We start from the raw sequence: 8,274 nt of genomic DNA on the forward strand, positions 1-8,274 counted from the left end.
TCGGATTTCATTTGACGCTTATAGTACTCCGTGGGCGCCATCCTATTTGTGCCCAGCTGAAGATAACCCTGAGCACGCACGTCTTCACGGGCGTCTCAGAACTTCACGAACTTGATCCACTTTGTCCTCAGCTCACGTACACACTGATACGCGTGCGCAAACCTTAATCGTGTTCCGTCATACGAGTGTTTTTTCAGACAATATAAAAGGGACCGTATCATTTCGTGCCGCCACCACACACGCACAAGTGCAGGCGCTCGAAGACAATGCCAGGTCACCCCCTGACTGGTAGTCTGTCTCTTATCGTGCATCTTCGAATTCACGGACAACGGATCGAGGGAACGTGCACCAATGCGTCTCAGGGCTTGAACGGAACTCCGCACGCACGCCGAATGTGCAACTTGGCATACGAAAGAAGTGAACAACATGCCTTGTGACCAAAGAAGTTGCAGTGGATTGTAGTATACCGTGGTGACCTTTCCGCGGTGTCTGTTGCTAAAGCCCCTGAATGTCTGTTGCCCTCGATTTAGGCCACGCGGTCGTCTGGGCCACTGCAGACCGTGGAGGAGCGCGTGGACCGAACAATCGGCTTACGTATGCGCGGAGGGCTTACGGCAACGACTCATACGTACCTAAGCATGTGGACGCGTCGTAAGACGTATGCTGTGGGGCACTTTTTGTACATAAGCGACACCAGTAAGTATATCTTGGTCTATACAGCTTACGGGGGACAATGTAGAGTGCCATGGTAACGCGCCACATGGCAGTGCATCGGCGTTGCACTGCCATGGATCCCACCACCAGACTTCCCGGTTCCGACAAACCCCGAGATCGACGATCTGTGCGTTACGAGGTGTTTCGAAGGCAAATGTGTAGAAGATGTATACATCCCGATATTCCCCCGCAACAAGTCTCACTTCGAGTTATTTTTCGTTTACAGTTGGCAACGTAACGTGCAAGCCGGAGAAGTTAGGTAACGGATAAAGTAATTCCATTACATCTGATGCCCCGACCTGCATGGCGACAGGTCAGACAGACGTTCGAAGCTGAGGCATGCAACATAATTCGTTGCCGATCACAACGGCAGCTTATCGCTCTCTTTAAAGTTGAAGCTTTCTGCGTACAGACATGTTCATGGCGGAATGCGGCTTCGTTTTCTTCAAAAGCTGTTCGATTTGTGAGTGTAGTTACGCAAACACACGCGCATGAGCATCGCCAACCCTGTACTCGTTTTCATGCGTTTAAAGCAACTTCGTTTAGTTGTAACATTGGGAACGGGACAAAAAGAAGCCGTTGCGAAATGGAAATTCTTCAATATTTCCCATACCAGCATGACAGCGTACCGCTATGGGCTTGGGATTAAGTTTAATAATTGGACGGGGACGAGGCTCTTTACAACCTGCGACGAGGGCACGTATACACTCAAGTTTTTTCGCATTCCAGCACTATCGGAATGCGGCCGCTGACGTAGTAAGGGAAAGTCGAAACTGTGTTCAGCAGGGCAGCATAATGACGTGCATAGGCGTTCGGAAAGAGGGAAAGGGAAAGCCCTCCCCCCGCCCCCGTCTTGTTCCCTGGGAAGGGGCAGGGAAGGAGAACACAAAAGCTTTCGCATAGACTAACCTGATCGGGAGAGGGAGGGACGTTGTAAAAAAACATTCTCTCCCCTTCCTCCCCTTCATCCCCCCCCCCCTTGAAGAGGAACTCTGCGCACAAGAAGTTTAAGTCGGTGAAGTTTCACGAAAACCCCCGAGAAGCGAATGGTGAGTGGGCGTGTTTTCACGTGTAGCTATTGTAAATTTGACGATATACAATCGAGCTGATGAACTCAGTTTTACCTGTGATTCTTGCCTCAACTATTGGCTGCGTCTTCTTTGTGCCGTCTTTGTCGGTTTCGCCATATCCCCCCTTCCTATTCGCCCTCTAAATGTACGGTATACAGTGCACAACCGCACTATCGAGAAAAACATTCGATTTTTTTTTTAATGCAAGGATACATCATACTCCTGAAGTGAGCCTGCACGCTTGTACGAAACAAGTAGCACTCTTCGATTGAACAACCTCGCGAGCACTGATGCGGGGCACGCATCCATGCAGTGAGGTATCTTCAGAGTAATTTGGTTATCTCCTTTCATATTCCTCGATAGAGTGCTCGTTGCGTCGGGTCCAAAAAGAAATAAATGTTCCCGCTTTGGAAGAAGTGGGACTAACGCAACCAGAGTGTCCTGGCTGACGACTAAAAAATTGAGAGGCTGATGTACCGCACGCGAATTTCTTCGTCACCTTCCACGTGATGTTTCGCATATCGTTCTGCAACCGCCAGCTATTCTAGCGGTTACGGGCCGCGCATCGAGGACGCGAACAGAGGGGGAAGTACTTTGGCGTATGCGCGTGACACAATCGGGATCATAGGTCGGAAGCACGAACGTCATGGAGCACGGTCCCAGCGGTGATCCCCTACAGTAGGGCCGAGATGAAGTGCCCGCTTCTGTAGAGAGCACATGTTGGGCCGACTAATTACTACTCTGCTCCCGATCGCGTGCATAGTAACAACGCTGAAGTCGGGTTCTCCGTATGAGTTCACCGCCAGCGACGAGCCCCGAATGCTGCAACAGATGTATGCGCTATATACTTCGTTTCCGGAGTTCCGTGCAGCAGGGCCTAGGCTACTTTGCAAGGCCTGCAAGCATAGAATCTATAGCACCGAACGGCAAAACACGAACGGATACTTTTTTAAAAGGCCTCTATAAACGTGCTGCGATTATACACTGATAAAGCGCGTTATTTTCTCCCGGCGTTTCACGTCTTCACGGGACGAACCGTGACGCGTGTGCACGTCACGTCACGAGGAATTTAAGCTCTCGATTAGTCCGTACAAGAGCCATCAGTTGTAAGTTGTCCCCGCGCCCTTGTGGTCTAGTGGTTATCGTGCTTTCCTGCTGACCCGCAGGTTGCGGGATCGAATCCCTGCGGCTGCGTTTTCGGTGGAGGCGAAAATGCGTGAGGCCCGGCCGTGTGCCTATATAGGTGCGCGTTAATCAGATTGGTCGATATTTACGGAGCCCTCCACTACGGCGTCTCCCATATTCATATCTTGGTTTTAAAGCGTTAAACCATAGTTGTTCTAATTATTATTATTATTATTATTATTATTATTACTTGTGAAGTTTCCTCCCACGCAGTCGTACGCCTGTTCTACGTTGTCGGTTATCGTTCTCGATCAACTGATTTCCCTTCGTTTTGTGCGTTTACGACCGCGCAAAGGCAAGCTCGAAATCCTGGTAGCCTCATGGCTTATAGTTCACCGACTACTTTATTTACGAAGAAGTAAGTGGCGAGGAAGATATTGCGCCTTTCGGAAGAGTATACTGAAGGCGAGTAAGAAACCGCTCTCTTGTCTTTAAAAAATGGCCCTTCTCTATATATGTTCCTGCCTTACCGATTGGCCAAGGCATTCGTGCACAAAGCTGCGAGAAACTATACCGGGTTCTCTGCGTAGAATTGCATGGGGCTAGAAGGATGCACGTTTTGCAACGGGTCATCCTTCTTGCAGGCCGTCCGTTGAAAAAAAAAAGAAAAGAACAGCGCGTGCGTCGAATGCGTGTCCGCGTGCGCTGCTCCCCTGCGCTGCGGGGCGCGCGAATCGTCTCCGGTAGTAGTAGGCGTTAAAAATGCATCGTGCGTGCAGTCAGTCGGTGCATGGAATTGCAAGTGGGTATGCGTATACAACGCCAGTGTGCGCGCAACTGTGCAGAAGGGCAGACGCGGGAACCTTGCGTGGGCCGCAGAAGCTTCCATGAGATACGCCGGACCGAGTTACGCGGTGCGATTTAACCTTTCTCTCACTCCGAGTCAGCATACGCGGAGGTTAGGCAAAAAAACGGGGGAGAGCTTGCGTCGTAACCGAGCCCGTGGCGACAGCAGACGGCGAATACGTATGTGTGTCGTAAAGTACGAGCTGGCACGCTTTGACAAACACTGCATGCCGTGCGGTGAGCGGGCTGTGCTGTGTGTGCGCGTTGGATAGGTGACGTCGGGCTCGCGGATTACATCTGCGTTGGTGGCGACGCAAGGTCGGTCTACCGAGATATAGAACAGCTCACCCCTGCGCAATCGTAGAAGGTCTAACGGTCAGTTTTGCTGCTCTAAGCAGTGCAGCTTCAGGGGAGATGTCTGGGTGCCCCGACTCCCTCTTGAAGATGCTGGTTGGTTGATAAACAAGTCATGGTCAGATTATGTACGGCACCTTGTCAGGAATATTTTCAGGGAGGGGATAGGCTTTCCTAGTACTTTGACAAAATTCTGGAGAAACAAGCATTTTCATCACTTGTTTTCTCTAAAATACTACCCTCCGTCAGAATTGCTGGGGGTGGGGTGGAACAGGACACCCCCTCTCCCGGCTGCGGGCTTGTCGGATTGAAGTTAGTGGCCCTCCGAAGTTTGAGCACATCATAGCGCCAGGCACGTTAACTATTGAAATTCATCTTCCTAGCTTTTTGTCGTCGGGAAGCTGACTGGACTGGGACACGACTGGATTTACTACAACTATTACTAACAGAGCGAAACGAATTTCCGAGAAAGCCCCTGTCTGGACTCATTTTAATTGAGTAAGGGTCCTTGATAACTGCGTATAATAAGCTTCGTGGATGGAGCCGTTCAACCATGACTGCAAGCAAAACCCGTCTGCGACTGTTTTATTATTTCCTAGGCCGCTGAATTCATACACATTTATTTTGGGCACACTATAGCGCCGACACATGCGCAAGCATATTGACTTTTTTTTTTTTGTTCCTTCGGTTCTGTTCAAAGGCCCGTTATCGAACGTTTTCCGGGGCGTCGCAACGCCTGCGTCAAACGACAGACTCTCCACTCCCCGAAAAGGGGCGAGCGTGTTATACGTGTACCCCCCACCCCCCGATGGGCGTCGTCCCAGACCAGATCTGCAACTTCCAAGTCAAGCCGGCACCCCACGTGCGATGGAAATTCGAAACCCGACGCCACTTCAACTGTCTCCCCGTAAAGCTATTCGTCTTTCCGGAGGCACGGCGAGAATATAAATACACGCGATGTACAGTGCATGAGACTTACGCCTTTCAGTACTTGAAGTGGCGTAAATAGAAGAAACTCACAATGGTAGACACAACTTCTCCTGGTGTCCAGTTTGTTGTGTATAATATATATATATATATATATATATATATATATATATATATATATATATATATATATATATATATATATATATATATATATATATATATATATATTTATATATATATATATATTAGTTATCAAGGATATATATATATATATATATATATATATATATATTGTAACGACGAGAAATAAGAGACAACGCCTTTGCTGCAGGCCGGCTGTTCTTATTCTGACTTCGTCTTCCTCGGCTTCCGTAACCTAGCCTGCGCCCTTGCCTCAGCCCCACTATTTATTATCATTACACTCGGCCCCGACTGCGAGCCTCGTGGGCTACCGACAATGTCTCCGGTGGGCGGCATTGACTATTCCGGGGTGGCCGGGCTCGGCCAAGCTGATATTTCACATGGAAGTTTGTTGAAGGAGATTCCGGAGGACGACACTGGCTGTGACGTGATGGTCGGTGCAGGCGTCGTCCACGATGGGGCCAACGCTGTTGACTTGGACAAGATGCCGCTAGCAGGAGATACAGACTCCTGCAAAGTGGCCGCGTTGGTTTAATCTCGTCGGTTTGAGCATCCTGTCGCAGTCGTGTTACAAATGCTGGAAATAGTCCACGCTGCACCGTCACCTGCTGCACTGAGCGTCGACGCCTGCGTTGCTTGCGGTGTGGCAAGGGGCGTCGGGGTGTCTTTGTAGTCATCTGAGAGCCGAGTTCAGGTTGCAGCTTGAGAGGCAACGCGTGCTCTTGCAGCACTGCCTTTGTCGGACTCATGCTCAAGCTGTTTATTCCTATAGTTTCACGTGCAGTAGAGCCTTCATTGTCAGATGACCTGTCACTAACCGGAAGTATTACCTTCTCTGGTAGGTCTTTGTTGACAGTGACTTTGAAGGAGGCGGCGCTTAGCGTGTGGCAGACGTCCGCACACTCGGCCACAGACTGACGTGATATCAGGAGATGTCGCTTCGAAGTGAGGGTCAACACTGTAGGGTTGTTCGTCCCAGGGTAGGTGGTTAAATTGGCTGTCGGGAAGCTGCAAAATACAGCTGAAGCCGCGAGGGTGGTCTCCTTCTGGGATCTATTCTCGGTAGCGGTCGCGTAAGACTGGGTGGTCGTGGAGAGGTGATGGTGACTCCGTCCAAAAGCAGCTATGAGCTTGTCACTCCAGTCCACCCAGGACGTCTGCCGCACGCCTTCGTATCGATGCCAAGCCGCGGCAGCATTCCGAAGGCGGTCTATGGCCATGCCCCACTTCTTTTGGTCCGTCCACGCTGCGTGATCTCCGACAGCGTTGACGGTTGCCACCCATTCCTTGGCATCGTCCTGGAAGCCGCGAAACTCCGGTAGCTCGAAGGAAATCGGCGATGGCGGGACTGCGGGCAAAACTCCGAGATGTGCCCACGCCAAGCAGTTCACTTGCTCTGATACCTCCGTGAGAGAACGCCCGAGATTGCGACGGTTCTCGGGCGAGCTTACCTCGAAGTTTTGTGAGGCGGCCGCAGCCAACATGGCATTGAGTGCGCACAATGTTGGCAAGATGGCAGGACATAGCTGGGAGCTCGACGCTATGAGGGCGTTGGTCGTGACGCGGAGTTGCGCGACGGTATGCTGCAGCTCCGCTGCGCTGTCGTGTGATCCGCACGAAGAGCCAAGGCCCGCCTCTGCGGAGGATACAGTGACTGCGGTACTCGAGGTGGTACAATTGCTGACCAAGGACGCGTGGACGGCGTCCCTTGGAAATCCAGCTGTGGTAGGAATCGTGGACATGGGTTCCAGGGCGCTGGAAGCGTCAACGACGTTCCCAGGCAAGCGGAACCCGTGTGATGAGTTGTGACCTGGTACTGTGGCGTAGATGAAGCGGTCTTGCGCCGCCGGGTAGGCCTCGACGCCGTACACGGTGGGTGCTTGAAGCGCCGACAGGTTGCCAGGTATGGAGGAGGCATGTACGCCATCCCTAGGTGAGAGAGGCCCGTGCGCATGGTTGCCGCGACGTGTCGCGTCCCAGGACAAGTTTCCCGGAACCACAACGGAGGCCTGGACGCCATCCGTCGGTGCTGGGATCGATGCTGGCCGCGACGGACGCCTTGCGGGTTCCATCAGCGAAGAAGCGTGACGGCGTTCCTTATCGTGAACTGGTACCGGTAACGGGTGCTGGAGCCGCCGAGGAGGCCTTGACGCCGTCCCCGAACGGTGGTGTCAGTAAACAGCTGCCGAGGAGGGCTTGACGCCGTCCTCAAGCGACGCTTACTGCGGCTGCACGTCGGCGGGCGTTCTGGATGACGAAACCGAGACGTAAGCCGTTTTCTTCGTCGACTGCGCCATTGTAACGACGAGAAATAAGAGACAACGCCTTTGCTGCAGGCCGGCTGTTCTTATTCTGACTTCGTCTTCCTCGGCTTCCGTAACCTAGCCTGCGCCCTTGCCTCAGCCCCACTATTTATTATCATTACAATATATATATATATATATATATATATATATACACCTCACATTTTCTTCGAGATATTGCAGACCTGCGCATTCCGAAACACTCATACTTAGTTACCCTTGATGTGTCTTCACTTTATACAAATATTCCCCACGATGATGGCATAGCGGCATTAAAAAACACATACACAAACCATAGACAACCTGACACCCCAGATTTCTCTGCCATCGCAAGCCTCACAAGACTTGTATTAGAACTGAACTCATTCGAGTTCAACCAAGAGTACTTTCGACAAATCAGCGGCACCGCCATGGGTACCAAACTCGCACCAAACTATGCTAACATTTTTATGGGAGAACTAGAAACCGAATTTTTGTCCCAAACTCCCTTGAAACCACTCCTATACAGGCGGTACATTGACGATATTTTTCTTATTTGGACTCACAGCGAGGATGAACTGCTAAACTTTATCGATACTTACAATACTGTGCATCCAAACATACACTTCACACACACCTACTCACAAGTAACCGTAAATTTCCTTGACGTTACCATAATAATAGAAGATGATAAACTTTCCACAACCCTCTACCGCAAACCAACAGATCGACAACAGTACCTCCATTACCAAAGTGATCATCCACGCCATTGTAAAAACAGCATTCCATACGGCCAGGCCCACCGTTTTAAG

The sequence above is a fragment of the Rhipicephalus microplus genome, chromosome 1 (assembly GCF_043290135.1).
Source record: "Rhipicephalus microplus isolate Deutch F79 chromosome 1, USDA_Rmic, whole genome shotgun sequence".
NCBI lineage: Eukaryota > Metazoa > Arthropoda > Arachnida > Ixodida > Ixodidae > Rhipicephalus > Rhipicephalus microplus.